At 48.1% G+C, this 14,452-nt stretch overlaps 1 long non-coding RNA gene across 1 annotated transcript in view; it reads left to right on the forward strand.

Annotated features, from left to right (window-relative positions):
• Nucleotides 1-12,685, forward strand: part of LOC118147681 (uncharacterized) — a 31,121-nt gene extending 18,436 nt beyond the window's left edge. Inside the window, exons 2-4 of the long non-coding RNA XR_004734113.3 lie at nt 9,231-9,470; nt 10,913-11,031; nt 11,931-12,685. This is a non-coding gene — a long non-coding RNA (uncharacterized LOC118147681). The remainder of the gene's footprint in view (nt 1-9,230; nt 9,471-10,912; nt 11,032-11,930) is intronic.
• The last annotated feature ends 1,767 nt before the right edge of the window (nt 12,686-14,452 follow it).

Consider the following 14,452-nt stretch of genomic DNA (forward strand, 5'->3'; position numbering starts at 1 on the left):
GTGACCTCTGGGACAGTGGCTGGTTACATTTAACTATATGTACATCTTAGCAGAAGTCAGGCCCCCCTCACAGCCCTAACCTTGTGGCCTTTCATTAGTTTTATAAAGGCGGTTTAATTTTGAAATAGGTTATCATCATCCTTGCCATAAGGTTAAACTATAAAAAAGGTTAAAACTTCCTCCCAAGGTTAGCTTGGTCCACACCAGCATTGACCAAGGACAGCTTTGAGGTTAGAAACAAGATGGAGTCAATTATGTCAGATGTCTCTTACTGACAGAATTTTGCAAAAGGAGTTTCACAACTATGGTGAAAAGACCAGTGGCTGCCTCTGGGAAGGCAGGAATTGACTGGATAGGGGAAAGAGGAATTTTTGGAGGAGCTCGAGTTGTGGCATGTCTTGATGTGGGTGGCATTAGGTGCATGTAGACATGTGTAGAAGCCATCTGTCCATTTAAGATGTAGGCATTTTACTACAGCTGCACTAGATTCTCTGAGCTTCTAATTCCCTTGCCTTTAGGATTCTGAGGTAGAGTGCCCCTACTCTGCAGCCTCACTTCTCTGGTCTCATTTGGGGGCAGTGTGCTGTGACCAGAGGGGCCAGGACAGGAATTCACAGAGCTAAGCACTGGATGCTGGCCAGGCAGAGTCATGGGGAGCAGAAGCCGAGTGAAAGCAGAGGAAGCCCAGCAGTGGCAAGAAGGCAAAGCAGACACAGAGACAAAAGAAGACGGGAGGAAAAGGGGAAAGAGAGAGACAAGGGAAAACTAAGAGAGAGATGGAGAGAAGGGCAGAGAGCCCAAGAGTGACAGACGAAGGAAGAGACTGAGAGAGGTAGACAGAGACACAGAGAGAGCTAGGGCAAGAGACAGAGAGAGGCAGCTTGCCGTGTGTGGCCCCAGTGAGGCAGCCATTTTGCGTTTTGCTTGGTTTTCAGGCCTGACTTCCACATCCCATAAGGCCACCTGAGTTCCAAGGCTGTCCCTGAATCTCCATGACCCCGAGCTATACTTGCTTCCAATGAAGACCTGATTACCTTGTGTGGACTTGAGGGAGGCCCTCTTTCTCATGCAGCCTGAACTGTGTCCCCAGTGCTGCGTGGTCATTTCTTTCTTGCGTGTCGGCCTCACCTCAAGGACTAGGACTATCTGGAGGGTAGGAAGCTGCTGCCACCCACTTGCATCCTCCAGTCTTCCACAGCTGACCCCAGCAGGTGAAGGTCAGAGAGCTGAGTTGAGCAGTTAGTTCATCATCCCTACCAGGAAGAAAGGTGCCCTTCAGATGTGCTTGGGACAATGGCTCAGCCCCTGGGCCTCCCTGCTAGTTCTGGTTGTGGGGCTGGGGAGAAACTGGTGGGAGCAACAGAGGGGGTGGGGTGGGAGCAAGATGCCCAGATTGGAAAATAGTGGAGGCTTCTTGTGTGCTGGGCAAAGCGGGGTGGGCCCTAAATGGGAAGACTGGTCGCACAGTAAAACCAGAGGCATTAGAAGGCGGGGCTCACTCAGCCAAGAGGTGGAAGGTGGGTGAAGCAAGGCTGTGGGAAGGCCTTGGGGCTGGTATGTTGGAAAGACCTGGGCAGGCGTGGTATGTCTGTTGCACAATTTTCCAGTGGTTGCTGGACTCTGGCTGAGTAGCCAGAACCCAAATCCTCCTCTGCGTGCCTTCCAGACAGCCGGAAGGCCCAGGGTCCCAGCTGAGTGGATTAACTACCAATCACCACAAAAGAAGCCCAATGTGAAATTTGAGGGATGGCACCAGGTCCAGCTTCTGCTAGGACTTCTCTCATCCGCTGCCAAGAGAGTTTCATCTGAACACAACCCTAAGCACATGCTGGTCATGTCTCCGTTTCGTGTCCAGGAAGGCTGGGCTTTCTGGAGTCTCTAGGGTGCTTACCCACCATGGGCTGTTGTCTGCCTGACAGCCCTGAGACTGGGACTTTCCATCTTTTTCTTCCCAGATGGCCTGGTCTGAGGCCTTAGATCTTTGGGAATGTGTTTGCCTGTGTCCCGAGGGTGACACTAAGGAAGTCTGAGTTCTCTTCCAGTCCCTCTGGCTGGAAAGCTGTGAGTGTGGCTGGAGGACGTCTTGCATGTGGTTCCCGTTTGCATCTTCGACAGCCCTCCAGCAGGATAGGTGGCTGGCTGGGTTTCTGTTCTAATGGGAGCTGCATGGGCATTTTAGTCAACAGGGAGACTGGTCTTTGAGGAACTGGGGAGAAATCAGAGATACTTTTCACTTCTCCCACCTCGCCTTATGCCATGTTGCTTCAACAACTGATCTTGGGTGTAGAATTAAAATCTTATTTTTGAGCAGATTCTGGGCACACCACTAAGTTGCGTGTGACCTGGAGCCACTCACTTTGGCATCTCTGTGCCCCAGATTCCTCGTCTGGCTGTACCTCTTCCCATCTGGTGATCCATGGCTTCTGTGAGCTCCAAACCTACCAGTCCTCTGAAAGAAATCACAATTTTCCTTGCGTTTCAAAAACCAAGAACAAGAACTGTTCATCTCTCCCCTTGCTCCCCAACAATGTAAGCCTTGGTTTCTCTACAGGTGGAGTGACTGTGATCAACCCTCCCAAGCTGCAGAAGGAACCAGCTCTTATGGAATTTGCAAACTGAAATAAGTGATGCAAAGATTTATGCCAATATCTGCCCCAACCTTCCCAGGTCCCACACATGTAATTTGCTTTCCTGCATTCCCCACAACACCCTGTGTTCCTCGAGCCTGCCCTCCCTCAACAGGGCCTGCAATAGCCAGTCCTTACATTCTGAGAGCTTTGGGTGCACCTGGCCCTATGCCTAATGTCTTGTTCCCTAATATGTTGTGGGTGATTACATCTCTGGGAGGTGGGGACCAGTATCACTTCCATTTTAAGGAGAGACAACTGGATCACAGAGTTTAGACCACACGACTGCACCTAAGGTTCTTATTTCTCCCTAGGCTCAGCTTTTAGCTGTGCCTTGAAGCTGTGTGAGAGTGTGTGTGTCTGTGTGTCTGTGTATGAGTGCAGTGGGCTGTGTATGTATTGAGCTATGTGTGTGCGTGTTGGGTGTGTGTGTGTTGGGGGTATGTGTGTGTTGTACGTGTTTGTTGGTGGGGGAGTGTGTGTGTGTTGGGGTGTGCACATATGGGGTGTGTGTTAGAGTATGTGTGTGTCAAAATGTGGGTTTTGGGATGTTTGTGTTGGGACATGTGTATTGAGGTGTGTGTATTGGTGTAAGTGTGTGTTGGAGTATATATGTGTTGCTATGTGTGTGTGTTGGGGTATGTATGTATTGGGGCATATATATATTGGAGTATGTGTTTGTTGGTGTGTGTGTTGGGATGTATGTGTTGGAGTGTGCATTGGGTGTGTGCGTTGGTTATATGCGTATTGGGGTGAGTGTGTTGGAGTATGTGTGTGTTGAGGTGTGTATGTTTTGGGGTATGTGTGTGTTGGGGTGTATGTGTTGGGGTATGTGTGTGTTGGGGTGTATGTGTTGGAGTGTGCATTGGGTGTGTGCGTTGGTTATATGCGTATTGGGGTGAGTGTGTTGGAGTATGTGTGTGTTGAGGTGTGTATGTTTTGGGGTATGTGTGTGTTGGGGTGTATGTGTTGGGGTATGTGTGTGTTGGGGTGTATGTGTTGGGGTATGTGTGTGTTGGGGGTGTGTGTGTGTTGGAATATGTGTGTGTTAGGGAGTGTATGTGTTTTGAGGGTGTGTGTGTTGAGGTGTGTATATGTATTGGAGCATGTAAGTGTTGGGGTGTGTATGTGTATTGAGGATGTATTTGTTGGTGTGTGTGAGGGGGCAGGTATGTGTGTGCATGGAATGATCTGCTGCATGAAATCACTGGCCCTGAAACATAGTAAGTTCTCGATAAATGTGGGTCATTGTGAAGGCTTCTTTTATTTCTTAACTCTTTTTTTTTATCAAGGTGTAACATTCAGCAAAGTGCGCGCATCTTAATGTAGAACTTGACTAACTTCTTGCGTATGTATGCACACAACCACCCGCAGGATCAATCAATCTAGTGGACACCTGCAGCTCCCCAGCAAGCTCCCTCCAGCCCAATTTCTCCATTCTCCAGACTCCTATCATTACAAATTAGTTGTGCCTGGTTTTGGTCTCCATATAAATGGAGCCACACAGGTTGTGTGTACTGTGAGTATGCACACAGGATGTGTGCACTCTTTTGTGCCCAGTTTCCTTTGTTCAGCACTGAACCTGTGTACTGAATCCATGTTGTATATAGCAGCAGCCTTTTTCCTTTTGATGCGCTGTAGCATTGCATTACATGAACTGACTGCCACGTGTCTATCCATTCTCCTGGTGATGGACATTTGGTCTGGTGCCAGTTGTGGCTATCACGCATCAAGCTTCTGTGAACAGGACTTCTGAGAACATAAGCACTGATTTCAGTTGGGCATCTACCTAGATGAGAATGTGCTGGGTCTTAGCTTCTATGCAGATTTAGTTTAGTATTAGAATAATAATATGTAATATAGTGCTGCCAAAAGTTTTCTGAAGTGGTGTTAAGTGATGATCCACGCAGCAACAGTTGAGGGTTTCACACCCACACCCGCACTGTGCAGGTTGGTTTCTCCAGGAGCAGATGGGGCCATGGAGTTTGGGTCTGGAGATAGTTATTGGGGATCCACACCTGTGAAGAGAAAAGGGGGAAACAAGATGGGGCGGAGGAAGGAGCTGAGTTGTGATGCAGGTCAGACAAAGCCCCAGTCAACCCAGCAGGGAGCTGGCATGAGAACTGCCCAGCAGTGGGACCCACAGCCAGTGGAAACAAAAGGCTGACCTCTGAGCCCTGCTGCACTCAGCCACCTGATCTGGGTTGCCCCAGGAGGGCCATGGCCTGGGGGGGCGGGGCAGAGGCAGACCTTGGAGGAACCTACAGCTGCAGGCCACCTGCTGACGGCAGTATAACTGTCAATGTACCACACCTGCTAGCCATGTTAGTGGGGAGTGTGATGGCATCTTCTTGTGACTTTAATCTGCATTTCCAAGATGATTAATAATGCTTACATGATAATCGGCCATTTAAATGTGCTCTTTTGTACAGTCTCTGTTCACAGCTTTTTATCCATTTTAAAAACTGGGATGTCAGTCTTCTTCTTTTTTAGAGACAGGGTCTCACTCTGTCACCCAGGCTGGAGTGCAGTGGTGTGATCATGGCTCACTGCAGTCTGGATCTCCAGGGCTCAAGCAGTCCTCCCACCTCAGCCTCCCAAGTAGCTGGGAGCACAGGTGCCACTCTTATACCCAGCTAGTTTTTTTTTTTTTTTTTTTAATTTTAGTAGAGATATGGTCTCACTCTGTTGCCCAGGCTGGCCTCAAACTCCTGAGCACAAGGGATCCTCCTGCCTCGGCTTCCCAAAGTGCTGTGATTACAGACATGAGCCACTGTGCCTGCCCTGTCCTTTTCTTATTAATTTATAAAAGCTCTTTATATGTTCTAGATATGAGTTCTTTTTCTTAAATGTATTTCAAACATCTCTCAACCTGTTTGGTTAAGAAATTTTTGTCTGCCACAGGGTCATGAAGATATTCTTGTATTTTATTTTCTAGAAGATTTTTTGGTTTTACTTTAGGTCTATGATGGATCTCAAATTAATTTTGGGGTATGATATGAGGTAGGTCCATTTTTCCTCCATATGACTGTCCAATTGAATGAATACCAATTATTAAATATCACCTTCCCCTGCTGAATTATGCATCTTTATTGTGAATCCAGGGATTGAACACATGTGGGTTTGTTTCTGGGCTCCCTTCTCTGTTCTATTGGTCCAGCTGACTAGGATTACATGATGCCACACTATCTTCTTACTCTGGATTTAGAAAAACCCTTGACATCCAGTACAGTAAGTCATCCAGCTTTGTATTCTTGTAAGATCACTTTACCCATTCTAGGTCCTTGGAATTTCCATATAAATTTTAAAAGCAGCCTGCCAATTTTCTTGTAAATACCTGCTGGAATGGGTTTGTATGAAACACACAGATCAATTTGGCAACTTAATAGCGTAATAATATTAAGCTGGTCAAACAATAAACAGGGTACAGTCCTCAATGTATTTGGGTCTTCAACTTCTCTTCAATGTGTTATATCATCATGGAGGTCTTGTGTTTCTTTCATTAGACTTACTAATAAGTATTTGATGATTATTTTGGTATTATTATAAATAGTGCATCAAAATTTTCATTTGTTAATTGTTGCTAGCACATAGAAACTCAACTAATTTTTGTATATTGATTATATCCAGCCACCTTGCTAAACTTACTCATTAATTCTAATAGGTTTTTGGATCTAATTCTATTGGATTTTGGATTTTTTTCCATATGCCATATTATCATCTGAAACGATGAGTTTTTATGTTTCGTTTCAATCTTTATTATTTTTATTTTTATTTCTGCCTCATTGAAACAACTGGGCTCTACTGTACATGTTGAATAGCAATGATAGTGGTGGACATGCATTTCTTGTTCTTAGCCTTAGGAGAAAAGCGTTCAGTATTTGACTATTAATGATGATGTTAGCTCTGTGTCTGTGCGTGTGCCCACATACATGTGTCTTTAATGGAAACCCTTTATCAGGCTACATTCTCCTCCGTGCCTCTTTTGTTGAGTTTTTTTTTTTTTAATACATGAATAAGTATTGAATTTTAACGAATCTTTGCCCATATGTATTGATTTTAGTTCACATCTGCAGCTGCAACTCTCAAAAGCTAGGAAGTGGTCTGTGGCTGGTGTCAGGCCAGAGGCTTCACAGGGAGTCCTGCCCTCATGGAGGCCGGATGAGACGGCCACAGGAGGCCAGGCGGGAGATAGCCCCCAAGGCACAAGTCAGTGACACTGACGTGATCACACACCTTGGTCCTCATGACCTCCTCTTCTACTCACTCCCAGCAAGGACTTGGGATCTGCTTAGAGTAGAAGAGAAACTGGTGCCATGCATATAACCCTGTGGCAGGCACTGCGCTAGGCATGTTGGGAGGGCAGAGGACACGGGTACTGCCCCTCCAGGGCCCTGGGGTGTCTCCACGTATCACACCATCCTGCAGCTCCTAGGAGGGCCTTGACCCTGGGCTAGAGCCGAGGCCTGTGTCCCTTTCCTCCACCAGCCCCACGGTACTCCCTCCCCGCCCCCACCAGAGACCAGGGCCCTTGGGAGCAGTCAGACTGACCACAAACAAACAGAGCAAGAGCAGTAGAAAATGCCCCAAGTGGTCTCCACCCTCACCCGTCTCTTCCCCTGGCCAGTTGTCTTGTGAATTCTTGGCCTTCCCAGTGCGGTCTGGGAAGACTTAGACGGTTTCCTTCCAGAGCCCCAGGAAGCCAAGAACAGGAGCTGCTCCAGGCCATTTCTGTCCCTGGGTCTCCTTTCAAAGGATTTTTGGGTCAGTGAAGAGAGAATGTGGCTTGTGGGCAGTCAAGGGAGAGGGCCTATCGCTGTTTCAGATTTCTGTCTTGGCTCAGAGATTCAGACTCTCCAGTTCCCACACTAGATGCCTCAGTCCACTGAGATTAAAGCCTTGCTTCCAAAGAATGGCCATGACATTTTTTGTTCCTGCCATGTCTGCTCAGCCTCCCTCACTGCCTTCCACAGCAAGCCTCTGTTCCAGCCAGCTTAGTGTGGAACTAGGAATCTTTGGATTATAAATAATGGGCACTCATGATTACTAGCCCAACCCCTAAAGCCAGGATTTATTGGTTCACAGATCTAAAAAGCCTAGGAGGAAATGGCCTCAGGTGGGGCTGGTTCCAGGTGTTCAAACATTGTCACCAGGAATGTGACTGTCTCCATCCGTGACTCTGTTTTCTCTTGTATGAGTTTTATTATCTCCCTTTGTGGTGGCAAAGTTTGGGCTTGCATCCTTCCAACTTGACAACTCTGTTGAAAAGACAACACTTTTTTCAATAAGTGAAGCAGCAGTCTCAGGAAAGGCTTTCACTGGCCCTGCTGAATTCACACACCGGTAATGAGAATCAGCCCCACTGGAAACACATAATCTGAGGATGTGGGAAATGTGCATCCTCAGAGGAAAAACAACAGGTGTTACAACCAGAATTAAGGGTGTTAAACAAGCAAAATCAGCAGGTGTGTCCTCTTCTAGCTGCTCTGCCACCTCTATGCATTATTCAAATTTCCCTTTCTGGAATTCTCTTTGCCTTCCTGGGCTCAATGCTTCCTTTTCTTCAAGCCCCACCGCCTTAGGAAGGCTTCCCTGGCCTTTGAGCCCCTGCTGCTCTGAACTCACCATGTACCAATGGTCTAGACATTTGATTGAAAGTTATCTGATTGTTTTGATCATATCAATAATACTTGTTCCCCAAACAAATCAGAACATACAAAGATGAAATCCCCTATCACCCACAGAGCCTTCTCTTAGGAGGGGACATTGTGCCCAGGTTTGAGTAGAAATTGGCAGGGGAGGAGTGGGGCCAGGAGTGTCTCAGGGCCAGGAACCAGCATGGGGTGGGAAGACTAGGATTGGAAAAAGCTCAAAAACTTTGAGGAACTGAAGGAGCCCAGTGAGCAGGAATAGAAATAGAAGGGGTGAAGGGTTTGGGACAAGGTTGGCTTGAGGGGGCTTTTAATCTAGTGAGCCAGGAAACCACAGGAGGAGGTTAAGCAGGGAAGCAGCATGATCCCTGTGCTGCACGCTGGAAAATGCAGAGGCGCAAGGTTGGAGGCCCCTGTGGTCACCCAGGCCAGAGATGAAGGTGGTTTGGCCAGAGTGGTGGTTGTGCAGAGGAATAGAAGCGGGTGGGCTTCAGAGACAGAACTGACAGAGTCGCCGATGTTCTGGTGTGAGTCAGGCTGGGGACATGAGGTTGAGTGATTTCTGGGTTTCTGGCTTGAGCAGTCGTGTGAGTGGGGTGCATTTACTGCCATGCGGAAGATGGTGAGTAGGGGGCATTCTCCCTAGATGTGTGCCCAAAATGGGAATCTATACTTACATTTTGCATAAGTTGCATGGTGACACTCTGGTTCCTGCTCTTTTCCCCACTCGACTGAGCATCTTTCCATGTCAGCCTGGCACTCAAGGCACTCATGGCAATGCCTGCACACTATTCCCTAACATGATATCCCATAATTTTTTAACCATCCCCCAGGGTGGACACATAAGTTGTTTCTGTACTGCCCACTTAGGACTTAACTCCATATTACATTTGATTTTATTTTTATTGAATTATTTGTTTCTCAGTCATTTGTCCCTTTATATTTTCTCCAGCTTTCCCGGTTTCAGGACCTGCAAGCTGTCTCCATACTCCTGCCCTCGGTGCCCTGTACTGTGGCCACTAGATGGCGGTGTTGCATAGGGTCCCCGTTGGCTCCAGTCCACAAGAGACTCCACTCAGCGAAACGCCCGACCTCCATCCAGACTCCGACCTGCACCCAGCACGGCACGACCTTCCCCAGAGACCCGTGGGTGGACCTCACATTCTCAGTGCCCAAAGAATTCCTGCTCTAGGTGTGACCTGCGGCCCACTTGTAAACGGATGTCTTTGCTCTTCCCTGCAGAAACTGGTTGGGGGCTGGGGGACTGGTGCTTTTGGCAATGGCTTCTGAAATGTGGTGTCCCAGTTGTGGTCGATGCCTGAGATAGTTCGAGGTGCCAGGAGCTACACTACCAGAGCTTATTTGGTAGATTTGTAGAAAAACAGAATTTGTCCTTCAGACGCACAATTTCATTTACTATTATTATGTAGAATGAGATTAAGTCTAAAGAAAAAACTTTAAATTAAAATTTTAAATGTAAAGAAAACTAGCACTACAAGTAGCACAGGATAAATCACTATATTCACTGCAGATTTCTGCCTTCCAGCTCAGTCCAGAGGGGAAACTATGATGGCTTCATCAAACCTTGAAATGACTGAATTTTAAAACATAGACCCCAGAGAAGGTCACACCTAGAAGCAGAACCTTAGAGCCTCAGTATCTTGATGGCATTTTCAAAGATAATACCATCTTAATCAATTCTTAATCAATACTATATCATCTTTTTTTTTTTTTTTTTGGAGACAGAGTCTCGTTCTGTTGCCCAGGCTGGAATGAAATGGTGCAGTCTCTGCTCACTGCAACCTCCGCCTCCTGGGTTTAAGTGATTCTCCTGCCTCAGCCTTCCAAGTAGCTGGGATTACAGATGCCTGCCACCACGCCCAGCTGATTTTTGTATTTTTAGTAGAGATGGGGTTTCACCATGTTGGCCTGGGCTTGTCTCGAACTCCTGACCTCATGATCTACCTGCCTCGGCTTCCAAAAGTGCTGGGATTACAGGCACGAGCCACAGCGCCTGGTCACTTTATCGTCTTTATCTCAATGCTTATGAAAATGATCTTGCGACTTGGAGAATCCGTAAGAGCTTGGGATCATGGTATTTTGGAAAATTAGACTTATGGAATCCTAGACGTCTAGAACTTCCACTCCACACTGAGGTTGGTGGAAGAGGAAATTACAGTTGGAAAAGAGTGATTGAGGTCCTGCAGAATGGTGGCCTCGGAGGCTCCTACCTTCTTCCTTCTGCCTCCTGTCTGACCCGCCACCCCAGTGTGCTCAGGGCTCCCACTGTGGGTTCTACTCACAGCAGACAGCACCACCCAGAACAGCTCTCTGCTCGTTGGCAACACTCACTCCCCCATCTCCTTCCCAGCGCTCCTTCTCTATGCTAACGAATGAGCTAATGAATCCACAGTCTCAAATTGATGGGCAAATGAGTGATTTATGTGAACACATGACCACCCTCCCCCATCAAGTAATAAGTGCTTTCTACGGAACGTTGCAATCTACACAGTGGTGCTGACAGTGACATTTGAGGCAGGATGGTCATCAATGAAGATAATATCATGACATCTTTGGATGTTTTTCAAATCATCACCTACTAGTGCCTCCATTTTTGCATTTTATTTCCACTAGGGATTGCAGAGATTGGATTTGGGGTTGCAGAGAGAGCTCTCCAGAGGAAACTTGCTTCTGCTTTTCTGACCTCAACATTCAGATGTCCGACTAGAGACCAAACTCATTCACTTCTGGAGGTCTGAATGTTTACAACTCCTTCCCACCTTTCTTTCTTTCTTTTCTTTTGAGACAGGGTCACATTCTCACCCAGGCTGGAGTGCAGTGCTGCGATCATGGCTCACTGCAGCCTTGCCTTCCTGTGCTCAGGTGATCCTCCCACTGTTAGCAGCGGTGAATCTATTTGGCTCTGCAGAAACCTCAATTATTTCCCTCAGAAGAAGGAGTCTGAGCAAAATACATAAGGAAGTGAGATACTGAGGAAAGTTTTAGAGCAGGAACAAAACGAAGTAAAGTACTCTCAAGAGAGGCCAGGCAGGTGACTTGAGAGGTGCAGGTGTGCGGTTTTGACCTTTGACAGGGTTTTATATATTGGAGTGCTTTTGGGGGGTTTTGTCCCTCCTCCCCTGATTCTTCCCTTTGGGGGGCTGTCCACCTGTGCAGTGGCCTGCCAGCACTTGGGAGGGGCTGCACGCACAGTGTGTTTACTGGAGTTGTGCACAAGCTCAGTGGAGGTATTCTTCTCTTATCAGTCTAGCATTCCTAGAGGAAGGTCGTATACCAATTAAACTCCACCATTGTCCTCTTAATGCACATGCCTGAGGCCACTCACCTAGCTCCTGAGATCTTATCAGGGTGTGGCTGATCACCAGCTTCAGATGTTTCTGTCTATTGGGAGACGGGCTTTCCCTGGCACTGGCTGCAACCAATTATCATTATTTTAGAGGGACAGTTAACAACCGCCTGACCATCACCTGATGGTGGCCTCACATTCCTGGTTGGGAGGCGGGGCCCTCTCCTGCCCTGCTCACATCTGACTAGCTACCTACAGTAACACTACCTCAGCCCCCTTCCCCAAAAGCTGAGACCGTAGGCACACATCACCACATCCAGCTAATTAAAAAATTTTTTTGTATAGATGCTGTCTCCCTGTGTTGCTCAGGCTGGTCTCAAACTCCTGGGTTCAAGTGATCCTTCTGCCTTGGTCTCCCGAAGTCCTCCATATCTTTCAAGACTTTACTGAGATGTCACCTACTCTGGAAAGCCTTCTGGGATTGTTCTTCCCATATGCTGAACATCTGAGGGCTTTTTATCAGCACCACGCATTTGTCTGCCAGCTATACTCTCCGAACTCTGTTCACTAATAACCACTGGGGAACGATTATTCTCCAATACCTTTCTAATGTCTTAGAATTCGTGACCCTAGGGTTTGCCAACCTGAGGGCCCACAGTGGCCGGTTCAGAATGCTGGGGACTGCAGTAAACTAGAGGATTTACCCTGTGGTCACTCCTCATTCTGGCCACCAAGGCCTTCTGGGAACGACAGTTCAGTGTTGCCAAATCTTCTACTAGTTTGAAGATGCTGATGATATGGTTTGGATCTGTGTCCCCACTCAAATCTCATGTCAAATTATAATCCACCTTGTGGGAGGTGATTGGATCTTGGGGCGGTCCTCCATGACTGTAAGCTTCCTGAGGCTGCCCCCTCCGGAAGCAGCTGCTGCCATACTTCCTGTATAGCCTTTGGCACTGTAGGCCTGTTAAACCTCTTTTCTTTATAAATTACTCAGTCTCATAGCAATGCAAGAATGGATGGTCAGAGCTGATAATTGTTTTTACGTAAAAACCTCTCCTTTCAGGCAAATAAAGCACATTGATGGATTTGGCCCTGGAGCCAGGACTCTGAAGGTCCTTGTTGGTCTGGGTGCTTCTGGGTGCCTGGAGTCATGCATGACAAGGGTGGTCTTCAGCAGCCACTGCTACTCATTCACCCTCTGCCTGTTGCAGCATCTGGAACCTTACATTGCTGCAGGCGTGCTGCAGAAGTTAGGTGCAGCAGCTTTAAAACATGACCCCAAATTCTTTGATGCTCCTTCCATCAGGAGGCAAAGGTGCAGTGAACCAGAGGATTTACCCTGTGGTCACTCCTCATTCTGGCCACCAAGGCTGTTTGGGAACGACAGTTCAGGGCAACCTGACCCCTCCTTCCCCTGGAATCTACAGCCTGTGGTTGCTTGACCAATGGAATACAGCAGAAGAACCACCATGCCAGCTTCTGGACGCTGGCTCTCAAAACCCAGAGAGGCCCCGAGGAAGGCCAAGCAACCCATGAGGAGGCTGAGTGCAATGAAACCAAGACCCTCATGCCACCCTCATCCCCCACCCAGCTCCCCCTGACAGCCAACCCACACTTGCCATGAGGGCACCATCTTAGAAATGGACCCTCCAGGCCCCAGCCCAGCTGTCCCAGCTGACACCACACAGAGCAGGGATGAGCCTTCCCCTCTAAGCCCTGCCTGAACTGTGGATTCACAAGGAAAATCAAGCTCCTAAGCACGGGGGTTGTTTGTCACAGCAATAGATAACTGCAACATCCGTAGCCCTGGGCTTGAGTCCTGGCTCCTTTTGCCCCTGACTCTGGCATCTTGGGCCCTTTGCCTCCCCACAGCCTCACTCTACTCACTGAAGAAGGAAGGGTTTGGTCTGCTCACAGCGTGGAATGCTGTGTTGTTTGTGCAGCGGTGGGGGTGTGAAGTGGCATCCCCCCAACCCCCGGCCTTGAAAAGCAGATAGGCATCATGGAGGGAAGCACAAGACGCCCTGACCCTGTGACCCCAGCCTCCGGCCACCCTGCCTGAGGTCCCTCCCCGTCAGCCCCCAGCTCTGGATTTCCACCCTGAATCCTTCCCTAACTCAGGCTGGATGGGCTTTGGCTCTGAGGTCAACTCTGCACACATGCTCTGGAAGACAAGGTCAGCTGACTTGTGAGGGCAAACCACTGGAGACGGCCTAGGAGCCCATCATGGGCAGAAGGGCTTCATGCATCACAGCTTACGTATAGACTGCAGATGAATGGAGTCACGCTCTACGCAGCCAGTGCAGCAGCCTTGATAACCTCAAGTTATCAAGGCTGAGTGAAAACTGTAAGCTGCAGGGTGACTCATCCAGCGTAGTCCCATTAAGTTTCAGAGCAAACCAAACCACTGTTTATGGATACAGATGTATGTGTGAAAACAAATTTGGGAAGGTGAACTCCAGATTTAAGGAGTTAATTCCTTCTGGAGGGAGACAAATACAGAAATGCAATCAGAGAGGGCCGCCTGAGGGCTCTGACTATTTCCTGAAAATGATTCGTGAAGGAGGAGGAGCAGGACCAGAAACCTGCGAGAACTGGAGCTGGAGCTAACTGTGGTGGACTCAGGAGGCTGAGGCAAGAAGTTTGCTTGAGGCCAGCTGGGGACTAGCCTGGGCAACATAGTGAGACTCCATGTCTAAATATTAAAAACAAATTAGCCAGGCATGATGGCAGGCACTTGTCATCCCACTTGGGAGACTGAGGCAGAAGGATCGCTTGAGTCCAGGAGCTCCAACCTGGAGGAAATTAAAATTGTACCACTGCACTCCATCCCAGGCAACAGAGTGAGACCCTGTCTCTAAAAA

Source organism: Callithrix jacchus, chromosome 15 (assembly GCF_049354715.1).
Source record: "Callithrix jacchus isolate 240 chromosome 15, calJac240_pri, whole genome shotgun sequence".
In the NCBI taxonomy this organism is placed as follows: Eukaryota; Metazoa; Chordata; class Mammalia; order Primates; family Cebidae; genus Callithrix; species Callithrix jacchus.